This window comes from Podarcis raffonei, chromosome 2, assembly GCF_027172205.1.
Source record: "Podarcis raffonei isolate rPodRaf1 chromosome 2, rPodRaf1.pri, whole genome shotgun sequence".
NCBI lineage: Eukaryota > Metazoa > Chordata > Lepidosauria > Squamata > Lacertidae > Podarcis > Podarcis raffonei.
In genome coordinates, this window is record NC_070603.1 from 18,582,729 (window position 1) to 18,596,820 (window position 14,092).

Genomic DNA, 14,092 nt, shown 5'->3' on the forward strand with positions numbered 1-14,092 from the left:
GTTTCCTGGGGGGAAAATTTCAGCAGTGTGTTCCCAAAACATAGACCTTTTCAGGGTGCAAAAGGAGAATTGGAAGAAAGGCAGTTGCCAAAAATGTATAAAACCGGGTCAAATACATGTTGGAAATGCAGAGAAAAAGAAGGGACTTTTTATCATATGTGGTGGGAATGTAGAGAAGTTTTTTAAAAAAGGAAATAATATATAATGAATTGAAAAAAAATGTTTAGAATGACATTTGTCAAACAAAAAACCAAAAAAACCAGAAGCATTTTTGTTGGGGATTGTAGGACAAGACCTGCCCAGGAAAACAAAGAATTTGTTTACGTATGCTACAACAGTGGCAAGAGTCTTGATAGCACAAGGATGGAAGAATGAGGAAATAGCAACGAAACAACAGTGGCAAGAAAAATTGATGAGCTATGCAGAGCTGGCTAAATTGACATAAAAATTGCGGGATAAGGGACAACTGTGACTTTAAGGAAGAATGGGAGCTTTTTACAAATTATCTATAGAGACAACAAAATGAACTGGACTCCTTGGCAGGTTTTGAATAAACACACACAAATTTATTGGTTGTTAAGATGTTAAATAGATAATGTAAGGGTATGTACAATTTTATAACATGCAGAGAATAATATGTGCTGAGAAATCAGAGAGAGGAGCTGAGGGAAGTCTCTGGTGGGGGGGAGGGAAGGATGGAAGTGAGGGGAGGAAATAATTTGTTATGTTGAAATTGCTAATAAAAATATTTTTAAAGAAGAATAAAGGCTGTTGTCTCTGTAGGTCCACCCACCAGCTCTTGAGTTAACCAAATGAGCCCCTTGCACCCAGTGGTGTAATGGAATAGCAGCAAGGAGGTGCACAACTCCAGAACATTTTTCACACAGGATTGATGATGCCATATCCTTGGAAATGTAAAGTGAAAGAAGGTTCTTTTTATCATATGTGGTGGTCTTGTAGTAAGGTTAAGGCTTACTGTGAAATGATATACAGTGGTACCTCGGGTTACATACGCTTCAGGTTACATACGCTTCAGGTAACCCAGAAATAGTACCTCGGGTTAAGAACTTTGCTTCAGGATGAGAACAGACATCGCACAAGCAGTGGGAGGCCCCATTAGCTAAAGTGGTGCTTCAGGTTAAGAACAGTTTCAGGTTAAGAATGGACCTCCGGAATGAATTAAGTACGTAACCAGAGGTACCACTGTATAATGAAAAAACAAACGATGTTTAAAATAACATTTGTAAAAAAACAAAACCCAGAAGCCTTTCTTCTGGGAATTATAGGGATAGAACTATCAAAATTATATAGAAATTTATTCATGTACATGACTACAGCGGCAAGATTGTTACTTTCCCAAAAACAGAAAGAAGAAAAAGTCCCAGCAAAGGAAGAATGGATACAAAAACTTACGGAATATGCAGAAATGGCAAATTTACCAGAAGAATAAGAAATCAAGATTACAAACTTTTTATAAAAGGATGGAAATAGTTTACTGAATATTTACACATAATTTGTAAACAGATAAAAACACTGGCAGGATTATTGTAATAACCTGCTGCTATGTAAGAGTATATATAAAAAGAAGATAAATAAATAAGTGAAGTTAATTTGGATATGCAGAAGATATTAAAAATAAATTTAAGAAACCGCAGAAAGAGGGGGAAGGAAGTCAAGTTTTAAAATGTCAACATGAAGAGAAAATCAGTGAAATGTATATATCTGAAAAGCATAAATAAATTTAAATAGATGATGCCATATGTTGGAGCAGAATTTCCCAGCATTGTTAGTTGGAGGAGTTAGAGGACAGGTCTGGTCCAGCATATAATCTCATTTCCCTAAATCTGTTTATTTCCATTTTATAAGTTTTTTATATCAATCAGACAGCTGTTGGCTGAGCAGGGATCTGAAGCCAGGTCTCCCCAGCCAAAATCCAACCATTGCACCAGCCTTTGACAGCCAGCTATTCTGTGATTGTCGTCTGATCCTAATAAATGTGGGTTTTATGCTATGTACTGTTGTTCTTTGGGGAATATATGTGGAGCAAGACAGCTGGCATTTCTATATGGTAGGGGCTCCTAACATGATGCTCTCCAGATGTTGTTAGACTACAACTCCCATCATTCCTTGTCAGTAGCCATGCTGGCTGGGGCTGATGGGAGTTGGAATCCTAGTCCTGCTATAGGAACTGTCATGGTGAGCTCTTGCAATTCGAAATGAGCCACTACAGCACAGCTTGTACCCACTATGTTGTTGTTGTTGTTTAGTCGTTTAGTCATGTCCAACTCTTTGTGACCCCATGGACCAGAGCACGCCAGGCACTCCTGTCTTCCACTGCCTCCCGGAGTTTGGTCAAACTCATGCTGGTAGATTCGAGAACACTATCCAACCATCTCGTCCTCTGTCGTCCCCTTCTCCTTGTGCCCTCCATCTTTCCCAACATCAGGGTCTTTTCCAGGGAGTCTTCTCTTCTCATGAGGTGGCCAAAGTATTGGAGCCTCAGCTTCAGGATCTGTCCTTCCAGTGAGCACTCAGGGCTGATTTCCTTAAGAATGGATCGGTTTGATCTTCTGGCAGTCCACGGGACTCTCAAGAGTCTCCTCCAGCACCATAATTCAAAAGCATCAAAAGTACCCACTATAGGATCTACTATTTTATGTAATGTATTTTTTAAAAATGTATTTTTTCCATGTGACAAATGTATCACAAAAAAATGGGGTTGGAAAGGGGCAAATTTTAACGCGACAAAAGTCATCAAAGTGCATTGCCAAGTTGTTTAAACACCCCATTATTGGGCTTGTGCTAATTTAATTGCAAAATGGAGAAAACAAACAACCGATGAAAAAAGCATTAGCAAATTGCCTTTGACCGTGTGCGCAGATGCTCAGGCATTCAGATTAAATGAGAATTGCAATTAACAAGAGTGGATTTGATAACTGACGGCTCAATTTGAAGTGCCTCTCAAAATCCTTTTGTACACAAACACACACACCCATGCCTTTCAATCCTGCTAGATTTTTGATGGAATATATGCATTGCCCTTTCTCACTTGCATCAAGAAGTCTCAACCCTTGAGAAAGCCTTTATATACAAAGCACAGGAGAATCTACTTTGTATAGAGAAGACTCAGTCCCCGGCATCTCCATGTAGGGCTAAGAAAGTCTTTTGAATCCTAGAGAGCTTCTGCCAGCCAATGAAGGCAAAACTGAGCCAGATGGAAAAAAGGTCTGACTCTACAGAAGTGTCCTTCCTAAGTGTTGTGTAACTGTCCAGGGGGTAAGAGCTGCAACACAGGGCCGGCTCTACTGTTAGGCAGACCGAAGTGTCTGTCTCAGGCAGCTGAATTTGGGTGCCATGAATGGGCAACAAATTATTGGTTTTATAGATTACTATTGTTGAATTTTTACTGCCAAGAAGAGGCACTTACGGTAGGAATTTCTGCTCCAGGTGCCGAAATAACTTGGTTAGCCTCGAGTCTCATGCACCCAGGGCTGGTCCAAGATATTTTGCTAAATGAGACCAAGAAGCAGATGGGGCCTACCTTCAAATCCTAGCACCTCACCTTTAAGACTTAGGCCAGCTCTGCAAAACATGTAAACCACCAAGCCAAATGCATCCTATCAGCTGTGTATGACTGCCTTCTCAGAGTCTCAGTAAACTTCCTGGTTTTGCTAAGGATTGCAATAAATTGAGGGAGGGGGAGGGGAGCTGTCAAGCACAGAAGAAGGCATACTATATGGCTGGTAACATTCAGTAAATTAGATTGCAGTTGGATTGGCCTAGGTCCATCAGTGCAGGTTTCTACACCATAAACATTGGCACGAGCCACTGCCCTTCTAGAAGCAGGAATGGTTGGGTATGGGAGAAAATTGCGCCTGCCCTGGAATTTCTGAAAAACCCCCTCCCGTTATAGTTATAGATGTTATATCTAGCTGTATAATAATGTGTGGAAGTGTAACTACTTATAATTAGTGTACTATATTATATCTTTATTTTTTACTTTTTTATTTGCGCGCTCTCTCTCTCTCTCTCTCTCTCTTTTTTTTTAAATATTTTTTATTAAACAGTTTTTATGACCACACAGACATAACATAAATACAACAAATACATAAACAAACAAAAACAAAAACAACACAAAAAACAAGTACCATTTCATATCTTAATTTCTTATACCTTTCTTCCCCGACTTCCTCATGCCTCCCTTTTCTGTATTCCAGATTCTAATCAATTACTCAGCAAATCTTGCCTTATTTTACTTTAAATTTAAGCTAATCTTCCTTATTCTCCTTGTCTTAACCATTGCTAATAGTAACCATTTACTTTCCAGTCCAACATCATTCTAACTTTCATTCATTTTGTAATATTTCTTTAGATAGTCCTTGAACTTTTTCCATTCTTCTTCCGCTGCTTCTCTTCCCTGGTTTCGGATTCTGCTCGTCATTTCTGCCAAGCCCATGTAGTCAATCACCTTCATCTGCCATTCTTCCAGTGTGGGTAACTCTTGTGTCTTCCAGTACTTTGCAATGAGTATTCTAGCTGCTGTTGTAGCATACATAAAGAAAATTAAATCCGTCTTTAACACCCCTTGGCCGACAATACCCAAGAGAAAGGCCTCTGGTTTCTTAGGGAAGGTATATTTAAATACCTTTTTAAGTTCATTATAGATCATTTCCCAGAATGCCTTAATCTTCGGGCACGTCCACCAAAGGTGAAAAAATGTACCTTCCTTTTCTTTACATTTCCAACATTTATTATCAGGCAAATGGTAAATCTTTGCAAGCTTGACTGGGGTTATGTACCACCTATAGATCATTTTCATAATATTTTCTCTTAAGGCATTTTCTCTCTTTTCTCTCTTTATTTCCTATAATTGAAATCCTCTTAGTATGTTGTTGTTGTTTAGTCGTTTAGTCGTGTCCGACTCTTCGTGACCCCATGGACCAGAGAACGCCAGGCACCTCTGTCCTCCACTGCCTCCCGCAGTTTGGTCAAACTCATGCTGGTAACCTCGAAAACACTATCCAACCATCACGTCCTCTGTCGTCCCCTTCTCCTTGTGCCCTCCATCTTTCCCAACATCAGGGTCTTCTCCAGGGAGTCTTCTCTTCTCGTGAGGTGGCCAAAGTACTGGAGCCTCAGCTTCACGATCTGTCCTTCCAGTGAGCACTCAGGGCTGATTTCCTTCAGAATGGATACGTTTGATCTTCTTGCAGTCCATGGGACTCTCAAGAGTCTCCTCCAGCACTCCTCCTCTCGGTATAATATTGATAAATAAATAAAAAATCAGATATGGGGCCATGGTTCTAAACTAGTGTCCCATCTGCACTATATTCCAAAAGCAGTATCATAGCATTTTAAACAGTCCTGGGAGCTGTAATCTGTTAAGGGTGCTGAGAATTGTTAGGAGAACCCCTATTCCTCCCACAGAGCTACGGTTCCTAGAGTTCACTGGGAAAAGGGATTGACAATTCAAACACTCTGGGAATTGAAGTTCTGTTAAGGCCTTAGGGTTCACTGAACAACTCTCAGCACACTTAACAAACTGCAGTTCCCAGGACTGGGAAGGCATGACTGTTTAAAGTGGTACAGAAGGGGCCAAGGAACTTCCGGGTTGGCGCCATTGTTTAATGGCGGATTCCCTCCGAGCTCCGGAGGGAATCGGCTCCGTAGCGTCTGGGTCTGGCCGCTGCGGCGAAGCGGGGACCCTTAAAATCACAGGCGCGGATGCCTGTGAACACAGAGACTCGGCGGGCACCATTTGCGCCCCCCCAATCCGCGACGGAGCCTTTTTAAAGGCTTCGGAACGGAGGCAGGGTGAGGCGTGGTGCTGAGAGTACTCCCTCGCCTACGGAGTGAAGCCGCAAGCCATTGACAGAGAGCGCCAACTTCTTCCAAGATCGACTGGACTCTAAAATACTAACCCGTGAGTAATACGGAGATTGGGACTTTAAAAAAAAAATTAATTTTGAATTTGGAACGAGCGGGAAGGGGCTAAAAAGGAAGTCACCCCCCCCCTCTTTGTAAACAAGTTAAAGCAAAGGACTGGGCAACTAAGGTCGAGAGAACCTGTTTTCTAGTGAAAAGATCTTGATTTCACGGTTTTGACACTATAAGGATTTACTGGAGGATAAAAAGAATTTGGGGACTGGAATTTCACCCCCCCCCCCCGAGACCCGGGAACGCCCCAAGAGAAAGTCTGTTGCAGGGAAGATTTTGACAGCTGTCAAGAGAGCTGCCAGTCAGCTAGTTGCCAGCTGGAAAAAGAGAACATTGTTTCTGCTGTTTTTGTGGGTTCATCTGGTATAACTTTGTTGAAAACAACGAGGGCTGATACAAAATAACTGGACTTTTGGTTTCGAGCTGAAAGGAACATTAAGGAACTAAAATCCCCCTAGAGGGGTAATAGGGATACTACACTACAAAAATGACTGGAGTATGTAAATTCCAAGCAGAACTGGACAGAGCGCTCGTTCTCTTGGGAAATTTGAAAGATGAATACAATGTTATGTCTACAAAGATATCATTACTACACCGGTCAGTAAACAACAGTTTTGAGCTGGATAAAGATTTGAAACAGGAAGCCTACTCAACTGAACAAATAAATGAAACTGAAAGTGCAGAAATGATGGAGCAAGGTGCTGTTTTTGAAGAAAATGAAGGAGAAGCAGGAGACGTTCAGGAGCTAAAGGAGAGTTACAATATGAGGCCTGACATGATGATAAAAAAGGATAATAAAAATTGGATATGGAAAGCCTGGTCTGAATGGGAGCCTGGAAAATGGAGAGATCTCCCTTGGAGGAGATCTGAAGACCTGAGGATTATAAATCTGCGGAAGGTGAAAGCTGGAGCCTTGGGGACATCTGGATCTGTAAGAAATTTGAAACAAAAGTTGGAGCCCCCCATAGGCTTTGCCTTTAAGTATGGAAGACTGGCTGGAAGCAACAAGGATTCTGCTGGTCCGGAGCCCCTTCGAGACTTGGGGTTTAATATTAAGGACCATCAAAGAGACCGGCAGAAAGGAACTGAGAGAGATAAAAGGGCCTCAGATGTGAGGTCTCCAGGTTAAATAAATAACACAAAGACTGATGGACATTGGTCGGGGATTGGAACCGGGAAAAGGGTGGGTAGAGGTTGGGAATCCAAAGGGCACATAAGGATAATTTGTTTTCTTTTTTTTACTTTTAACTAGTGGTAAGGAAATTGGGTAAATCGTGGAAGGGAAACTTTGGTCGACTTTAGGAAAAAGGTTTAAGAATAGTTAATGAGGCATAAGTATTGATGTGCGTTTTAAATAAGGTAAAATTGGTTTCTTCTTTTTTAAATTAATTGAAAATAATATTGTTAAAAATAAATGGAGGAAATGGAAAAAAGGAAGTAAAGTAAAAAATGGTATGTTAGAATAAATGTATAAGTTAAGGTAAAGAAATAATGTTAAGGACTTGCTGAACTGACAACTTAAATTGGAATACAAGAAGGGGAGGTGTGAGGAAGTCTGAGAAACAAGGTTAAGAATGATAACTTTATGTGGTTTTTTTTTTCTATTTTTCTTTTGTTGTTTAATTTTGTTATGTATTTTTGTATTTTTCTTTTGTTCTGTTTATTTTTTGTTCTTGTTTGTTTTTTGAAAATGCTAATAAATATTATTTAAAAAAAAACAAAAAACAGAAGGGGCCAAGGAACCTGAAGCCACCATATGCAGCTTTCAAGGGAGGTACAGGTGCTGGGACGCAGGTGGCACTGTGGGTTAAACCACAGAGCCTAGGACTTGCCGATCAGAAGGTCGGCGGTTCGAATCCCAGCAGCGGGGTGAGCTCCCGTTGCTCGGTCCCTGCTCCTGCCAACCTAGCAGTTCGAAAGCACGTCAAAGTGCAAGTAGATAAATAGGTACCGCTCTGGCGGGAAGGTAAATGGCATTTCCGTGCGCTGCTCTGGTTCGCCAGAAGTGGCTTAGTCATGCTGGCCACATGACCTGGAAGCTGTACGCCGGCTCCCTCGGCCAATAAAGCTAGATGAGCACCGCAACCCCAGAGTCTGCCACGACTAGACCTAGTGGTCAGGGGTCCCTTTACCTTTACCGTTTACAGGTGCTTAAATAAAGAATTGAAGCCCTCCTGCTCTAACCTATGAATCAATGAAGAAAAGATTTGAAGGAGCCTTTCCGAAATAGCAGCTAAAGGTATTTGTGCAGGCTGTGAGCCTATCTATTATCATGTTGATTGATAACACCAACAGAGCAATTTTAGTTTTTCATGCTTTCTTCAGATATTTTCCTTCCTTCCTTCAGATATTTTCCATGCACAAAGCATGAATCCACAAAGCTAAAGTGTGTCTGGTTGGTTTTAGGGTGTGTGTGTGTGTGTGTAAGTGTTTGTGTTTATAGTAGGCGAGTGCAACAACCCCGAGATTTGCCTTGGACCCTGATTGAATATTTCAGAAAACAGCCTGTCTCAGTCTGACATGTTTCATTGGCTGTCCAGTTTGGCTCATGGTTCATTCAAATGTATGTCATTCCCTTCTCCCTTCTGAACTACTGGGAAATAAATATATATATAGCTATAACCTCTCCCCTCATTTTGATAGAAAGCCCCTCCAAAGTAGATACAAGCAGATACAAGTTGGAGGTCTAAAGGCTTTCCCACTAGGCACTTTTAAATTTTATTGTCTATAACTTCTTCTTTTTTCTATTTTGGGGCAGAAGCGGATGAAATTTTCAGGCAAGGTTGCCTCTTCTGAGGCCATGAATTGTACCAAAATTCAGGACAGCTGGAGTGTTATATCCCCCTCCCCCCGAAAAGGCAACTGTTTCAGTTTTAGCGTGGGGTTTGTTTGTTTTTAAAAAAGGGACTTAATCTACCCTAGTATTTTGTGGGCAAATTGGTCTGAAAATTGCAGACATGAGAGGGCTGCTCATAGGTAAGAAACCTGGCAGATTTCAGGCAAATGCACCCAAGGCTTTTGTTCTAGACACCTTTAAGGCTGTTTTGGGGGAGTAAGGAGACCTAACGTGGATTTACTTCCCAAATAAAATTGCTACCTCTGAATACAAGTGGTGCGTGAAATGTCTAGACCAGCACTTATTGCCAAGTCAATGTGCTAAGGACAAAGAGTAATTCATGCCTGCAGAGGTTCAAGGGGCATGAATTATTATTGATTAACTAAAGGATGATCGCCAAAGGAGCACTGCTTGGCTGTGAGAACACCTTTCAGAAGGAGCACCTAAATATCCTAGGTTTGCCATATTTTCAAAAAGTTGTTGAGCTTTTTTTGGCAAAATCTAAAAAAAAGGGGGGGAGAAGTTTTGAGCTATTTATAAGGAAACAGCTCACGTGCTGCTAACAAGGGCCAAATCCCGGCTATGGCTGGTACATTCTGGACACATGACAGCCCTAAGATATCCCAAGAACGGTGATTCTTAGGCCAACCTTTGCCCAATGTAACCTTTGGATGCCATCAACTTTGCAGATCATTTCCAGTCCCGCGTTTCTATTCTTACGCATGCAAAAAGAAACACATTACAAGACGCTCACTCTAATGTGTTCTGTTGTATTTCTCTGCTGCCTGTAAAAAAACCCCACATATTTTAGAAGCACTCAGAAAAGCAAAATACACAAGGGGGAAATTGCTGCAGAAGATTTCTCTCTATTACTTTGGCTTCATCACAACATGACACACCTTTGATAACGGACAAATTGGTAAGAGAATTGAATAGAGAAATATCCCCCCTGTGGCTTGGTGAAGGCTTGCTGTTTTTAAAAAACAAAACTGCTCAATAAAAACAGCAGCACCAACACCAATGGGATTCATTACCATAGTTGTCAGCCCCTGATGGCCAAAGTGGCCCAGACAGCTACATCCCTTGGTTATTCGGGGTTAAGGCTTTCTCTTTCTTGCATTGTGTCTCTGACCTAGAACTCAACTTACTTTGACAAGTACATGCATACAGTACCAACGTAATGCAAAATCATATGTAGACTGTCACTCTCATGCTTGCATCGCTTTATGATGGGTAATAAGCAGGGATATGCTAGTAAAAAAAGATACAGATTGCTAAAGAGAAATACATGTTATGGCACAGAGCTCTTGCCCTGGCAAGCAGAGTTAAAACATAATTTTGCCTAAATGGGAAATATTGTGGGGTCCTGCTTCCTGAAACATCCATGGGATGTAAAAGTAAGTAAAAATACTTAAAACATAAAAATTTAAAACACCTGCCTTCAATCCCAGCTACCTCAGGCCCATCACAAAGAGGTTTGGATGGCACCTTCAGCCTCAGAACCTATTTCTAAAGTCTTAGAGCATGGACAAAGTGTGCCTTTGTATAACCCGTTTGTTCCCTGCTGGATAATCATGGCCATCTTGTTTTTTTGTTTTGAAATAATTTTTGTTTGGTTTTACGAATACAAAATAATAGGTAAAGGTAAAGGGACCCCTGACCATTAAGTCCAGTTGCGGACGACTCTGGGGTTGAGGCGCTCATCTCGCTTTACTGGCTGAGGGAGCCAGCATTTGTCGGCAGACAGCTTCCGAGTCATGTGGCCAGCATGACTAAGCCGCTTCTGGCAAACCAGAGCAGCGCATGGAAATGCAGTTTACCTTCCCGCCGGAGCGGTACCTATTTATCTACTTGCACTTTGATGTGCTTTCGAACTGCTAGGTTGGCAGGAGCAGGGACCGAGCAACGGGAGCTCACCCCATTGCGGGGATTCGAACCGCCGACCTTCTGATCGGCAAGCCCAAGGCTCAGTGGTTTAGACCACAGCACCACCCGCATCCCTATACAAAATAATACACACACGCATGGGGAAAAAAACCATATAAAGAGATTCCTCCGAATCTCAGGACTTCCTCCCACCCACTCCATTGAGTCCCGTTTAAAACATTTATTACTGCATGTTCTTCCATACTCCAATTTTTATATCAAACCATATTATCCATGGTAATTATTACCCTACAAGTGAGATCAAAACCCTGCTAATGTTTCCCATTTGCTTACAGTGGTCTCCTAAATAGTTTATAAATCTTTCCCATTCTTTTACAATTTTTTTGTCCTCTTGGTTCCTGAGTTTTCCAGTTAGTTTTGCCATCTTGTGGCTGGGGAAACCCAGCCAGATGGGTGGGCTACAAATAACAAATTATTATTATTATTATTATTATTATTATTATTATTATTATTATTATTATCTTGGCATAGTCCATCAGCTTGGTTTGCCACTCCTCTCTGGTAGGGACTTCGTCTTCTTTCCAACTCTGGGCAAGTAACAATCCGGGCGAATGTTGTTCCATGCATAAAAAGTATTTTCTGTTCCATTGGGATGCCGGTACCTATAATTCCTAATAAAAAGGCTTCTGGTTTCTTAACAAAGGTTATTTTAAGCATTTTCTTCATTTTATTAGATGTCATCTCCCAGAAAGCTTTTGTTACCTTACAAGTCCATCACATATGATAAAAGGTGTTTTCTTTTTCTTTACATTTCCAGCAGGTATTTGTACTTGTCCTGAATCATGACCATCTTGTAATCTGACTGTTTCCTAAAACTGTGACCTCCAGGCTGGCTTGAACATCAACATCAGGAATGAGTAAAAGGGGGAAACAATCCAAAGAGGAAACTTCACTTGGGGGTTCATGTGGATTTTTACAAGTTTCCACCAACCATTTGGAAGGAGAAGCTGCTTATCTGTGAGAGGCTTCTGCTTGGCTGTGAGAACTTTTAAATAATAATAATAATAATAATAATAATAATAATTTTTATTTATACCCCGCCCTCCCCAACCAAGGCCAGGCTCAGAGCGGCTTACAAGCAATAATAAAAACAAGTTGAATGATTACAACTTAAAAACAAAATTAAAATACAACATTAAAATATTGAAACATTAAAATATTAAAATGTAGCCTCATCGCAGGAGGAGAAGGAAAAGAAAAAAGAAAGACAGGGAAGGAATCAAATTGGCTCCAAGCCAAATGCCAGGCGGAACAACTCTGTCTTACAGGCCCTGTGGAAAGAAATCAGATCCTGCAGGGCCCTGGTCTCATGAGGCAGAGCGTTCCACCAGGCCAGAGCCAGAAATCAAATCAGGGATGGGGAATGTGGTGCCCTCTAAATGTTGTTGAACTTCCAGTTTCCATCAGCCCTAGCTGGCATGGCCAAAGATCAGCAACGATAGAAGCTGAAGTCCAACAACTTCTGGAGGGCCACAGGTTTCTTCATCCCTGATTTGGGATGCGGGTGGTGCTGTGGTCTAAACCACTGAGTCTCTTGGGCGTGCCAATCAGAAGGTTGGCTGTTCAAATCCCCATGAAAGGGTAAGCTCCCATTGCTCTATCCCAGCTTCTGCCAACCTAGCAATTCGAAAGCACACCAGTGCAAGTAGATAAACAAGTACCAATGCAGCAGGAAGGTAAATGGCATTTCTGTGTGCTCTGGTTTCCGTCATGGTGTTCCGTTGCACCAGAAGCGGTTTAGTCATGCTGGCCACATGACCCAGAAAGCTGTCTGTGAACAAACGCCATCTCCCTCAGCCTAAAAGCGAGATGAGCACTGCAACCCCATAGTCGCCTTTGACTGGACTTAACTGTCCAGGGGTCCTTTACCTTTACCTTTTCTACCATCCCTGATTTAAATGACCCAATCCCATGAGCACTGACTGATCCCATTGATCTTTCCAGACTTTCTCCATCACGTGAGTGTCTGCAGTTTACCTTGACAATTTTTAAATAACATTCAAAAGCATCATTCAAAAATATTTTTGGCCAGGAGAGATGTCCTCATGCTGTTTTAAGACTGGCATTTCCAATCAGACTTCCTCTTTTATTCCAAATTAGTGCTTTCATATTTTGGGAAGGAAATAAAAGAACAACAAGCTGGAATTAAATACTTCGGCATTTTAGTAAGCCAAAGTATCTGTTTCTTCCATTACGGACCTACATTGAGTTATCCTAAATTAAATTTCCAAAGGGATATGTTTTCAGATATTACATACCTCATGGTTGACAGGGACACTATGTAATTAGCTATTTATATGCAAGGAATACAAGAGATAATTAGAAACATGGATTATGGGAAAAGGCAGTCACGCTGACAGAGGGCAACAGAAGCCAACATATTAACTCAAATTTGTATATACGCTCATATGGTTTATCATGTGTCATTTGCCTTGTATTACATTAATACTTCATTTAATATGGTGCTAAAGCATCAGATTGTAATCTGCTAATTTATAAATTAAGCATGTATCCTTCTAAATACAGCAGCTATTGGCCTGGCAAATCAGTTAAGCCTCCTGGAAAATGTTAAATTAAGTTACATATGCTCTCAGGCTCTGGGGAGATGGTCTATGCATTTGTAATTACAACCACTGGTTCCATTCAAGTAGCCTGTGTTTCTTTTTCTTCTTTAACTTTTTATCGTTTGACATGATTGCTTGGAAAGCGCAGAACATTTGGTTGAGCAGGCAAAGGCTAAGCAAGGCTTGTCAGGGTCACTTTGATGAACTTCCTTACAATGTCTCGATCGGGAAGAAGCATTTCAACTGATAGCCATGTGATCAATCCTATTCTGTAAAGGTGGGGAGACCCTCCTGATGTTGCTGAACACTCATCACCCCAGACCTTTCTGAGTGAGCTTGACAGGAGTTGCAGGTCACAAACATCTGGAGGGCCACAGGTTTACCATCCTTGTATTAGAGAGGTTGCCTCAATGAAAGAACTATCTGTCAGTCCAGGAATTGATATGCCGGGATTGGCCTTTGGCATCAGCTGACTTGGGCTGGATCTACACTGACCTGTTTAACGTTATTCACCCTATTGGAATGATATTAGATATATTGTTCTAAAACATCACAGGTCTTTTTTCGTCAAATGTAATACTCTGCCGCACCTTTTCCCAAAATGCTGTTTCTTTCCTGCTGCTAGTCGCTGGTTGCTCTGCCCTCTGGTGTCACATTGTAATTCTCCCTCCCTCTGTGCCCTTTGTTATCTGCCCTCCTCCAGTACCACTGGAGGGGTGTGTGTGTCAGAGTTTGAATTCAATAAAGAAAGGAAAAACACTACCTAGGGACTTATGAGCAGAATTTCACTGATACAGCAGCATAAAAC